Below are 3,721 nucleotides of genomic sequence, written 5' to 3' on the forward strand. Positions count from 1 at the left end.
AGCACCCTAGGCCAAAGGTCAATGATCGATTTCGTAATCGTATCATCTGATCTGAGGCCGCATGTTTTGGACACTCGGGTGAAGAGAGGGGCGGAGCTGTCGACTGATCACCATCTGGTGGTGAGTTGGATCAATGAGTGGGGGAAGACTCTGGACAGACCTGGTAAGCCCAAACGGGTAGTGCGGGTGAACTGGGAACATCTGGAGGAAGCCCCTGTCCTGGAGATCTTCAACTCACAAAAAGGGGGACCAGAGAGTGTGTGCCAACTACAGGGGTATCACACTTCTCAGCCTCCCTGGTAAAGTCTACTCCAAGGTGCTAGAAAGGAGGGTTCGGCCGGTAGAAGAACCTCTGATTGAAGAGGAACAATGCGGATTCCGTCCTGGTCGTGGAACAATGGACCAACTCTTCACTCCCGCAAGGATCCTGAAGGGGGCCTGGGAGTACGCCCAACCAGTCTACATGTGTCTTGTGGATCTGGAGAAGGCGTATGACCGGGTCCCTGGGTGATACTGTGGGAGGTGCTGCGAGAGTATGGGGTGAGGGGGTCACTTCTGAAGGCCATCCAATCCCTGTACGCTCAAAGCGAGAGTTGTGTCAGGATACTCGGCAGTAAGCGAAAGATTGGCCGGAGAATCGGAGCAGCGGGGGCGGTACTACAGTCATTTTACCGCACAGTTGTGTTGAAAAGAGAGCTGAGCCAGAAGGCAAAGCTCTCGATCTACCGGTCGATCTTCGTTCCTACCCTCACCTATGGTCATGAAGGCTGGGTCATGACCGAAAGAACAAGATCACAGGTACAAGTGGCCGAAATGTGTTTTTTCAGACAGGTGGCTTCTCCCTTAGAGATAGGGTGAGAAGCTCAGCCATCAGGAGAGACTCGTAGTAGAGCCGCTGCTCCTTTACGTTGAAAGGAGCCAGTTGAGGTGGTTCATCTAGTAAGGAGCCACCTGGGCGCCTCCCTAGGGAGGTGTTCCAGGCACGTGCAGCTGGGAGGAGACCCCGGGGAAGACCCAGGACTCGGTGGAGAGATTATATCTCCTCACTGGGAACGCCTCAGGATCCCCCAGTCGGAGCTGGAGGATGTGGCCCGGAGAAGGGAAGATTGGGGTTCCTTACTGGTGCTGCTTGGTGGACGAGGGATGGATGGATAATTAATCATTTATTATAACTCATTAATTATTGGATGGATGGGTCTTTATTCATCTGAACTATCTCACAACATCTCAGATGTTGAAGTCTGAGAATAAATTCTGTGATATTTTATACTTTATTAATATTGTCACTTCAGACAACAGGAAGAAAAAGATTCAGAAATATTTTCCACTGCTGGAAGAAATTCAGTTTAAAGGAACAACGAAGAAAACATGACGAGAAAATGAATCGTTAACTATTAGAGACGACACACACACACACACACACACACACACACACACACACACACACACACACACAGCTGAGACTGATGATAAGTATTGTCACAATAAACACAGAGGAGAGTGTGTGTCCTGAGGGCGGTCTGTGTGTGTGTGTGTGTGTGTGTGTGTGTGTGTGTGTGTGTGTGTGTGTGAGTGTGTGTGTGTGTGTGTGTGTGTGCGTGTGTGTGTGTGTCCTGAGGGCGGTGTGTGTGAGACGTGTGGAGCGTAAACAAGCGGCACACTTACCCTGCTGTTGACCTCATCCATTAATCACACACACACACACACACACACACACACACACACACACACACACACACACACACACACACACAGAACAGAATACTAAGAAACTAAATGTCAAAATATAAAGAGGAATAAATAAGGAAATACAAATATGGGGAATATATATAAATAATTAAAAATATTAAAGAATAAATACAAGAATAAGTAAGTAAATAAAAAGGGGAAATGTATGTATATTTATATATATAATTACATTTAAAAAATGGAAATATAAAGGAGAAAAACAAAACAATGTATACATGAAGAAATATAAGACAAAGGATTTTAATTTATTTTTTATATAATTGTTTATATATCTTTTAAATGTATATTTATTGATTTATTTTAAATAGTTTACTCTATTTTCTATTATTATTTTTAGATAATGTACTTTATTTATTTTTTATTCCTTTATTTTTCTGAAAAATGAATAAATATCTACAGAAATAAATGAAGGAATAAATGTGAAAATAAATTTAATGAAATGCTGGGAATAATAATTTTTTACATTTATTTATTATCTTATTTATTATTATTTCTCATTCCCAATTGTTATTGTATATCAGAGATGTAGAGTTCAGAGATCTGGAAGCAAAACTGAGCTGAAAGAAGATAAAACGCTGCGTGAAGCTGCAGAACTGTCATGGTTCATATCAAATATACATTCAGATTTAATGCGTCCTCAAGACAAGTCATTCATTTAAGTTACAACTGAACTTAAATGAAGCTTTAATATTAGAATTGATCTCAATTAAAGTTATTTTAAACAGTAATACAAAGACCTACAAGATAAGACAAACCAAAAACCACAGAAGAAGAATAAACACAATACATATTAATATCCACAGTTCAGTTCTGGTAATTCATATAATTATATATATATATATAAATATCACCTGTAGCACCAAGGGACAGTTTATTATTGTTACTATGGTTACTCCATAACTGCCATAACGTCCTGATAACGTCTGAGCTCGTCCTGTCTCAGCACGTCGACCTTCATCCTCCACCTCTCCGCAGCAGAGCAGAGGCTCCACGTGTGGAAACATAAATACACAAAGTGTGAAGTCGCAGCCACATGAGATCTGCTTTAAAGTGATGACACTTTCATTCTCTTACAGACTATAATAGTTCACATGTCGTCAGAGTGTCTGCATTAGAGGCTGAATGACTGACGAGCAGCTGTCCACTTGTGACGCTCGGGTCCCTGTGCACCAGAGGCCGGAGTTAGAAACAGCTGCTGACTCTTGTGCTCTTATTCTGGAGGGACGTCGGAGACACTGAAGGATATCACGTCTTCATGTGTGGAGCGTCTCTCCTCATGAAGGAGACGTAGAAGTATTCCTCTTTGCTCTCTTCAGGATTGGTTGAAGGTCAATTTGAACGTTATCGTGATGAGTTCAAAGTCTTGTAAAATGTGTTCCTCCAACAGTTTGAGCTTCAGCGTTAACGTCTCTACGTCACATTATCTTTTCTTACTTCTTGGACAAACTTTATATCTGGACATGCAGCAGATTACACACATTTAATGACATAATGCCTCATTTACATATTTAAACATCACATGTCAGAACACTTGTAATATAAAGAAGTTAATGAAGCGGAGAAGTTTCAGCAGATATCTGATAACAATTATATTTTTACTTGCTTTTTAATGGAGGGGGGGGGGGGCAGATGTGTAATGTTATGTTATATTAAGCTACTGGAGCCTAAATGTCCCTCGGGATGAATAAAGTCTCTGTCTGTGTGTTACATGTTTAAACTTGCAGAGTTAATATTAATACTTTACTTTAATACAATGTGTGTGTGTGTGTGTGGTCCACCCGCTAACCACCGGGCTGCCTCACATTTGCATAACGTCACACACACACACACACACACACACACGCACACACACACACACACACACACACACACACACACACACACACACAGCCTGCAGCAGAAAACACACCTGAAAATAATGATTTAATCCTTTATTATAATTTACATCTCGTCTTCTTTTTATTTGTTCAAC

Source organism: Cottoperca gobio, chromosome 14 (genome assembly GCF_900634415.1).
Source record: "Cottoperca gobio chromosome 14, fCotGob3.1, whole genome shotgun sequence".
Lineage (NCBI taxonomy): Eukaryota > Metazoa > Chordata > Actinopteri > Perciformes > Bovichtidae > Cottoperca > Cottoperca gobio.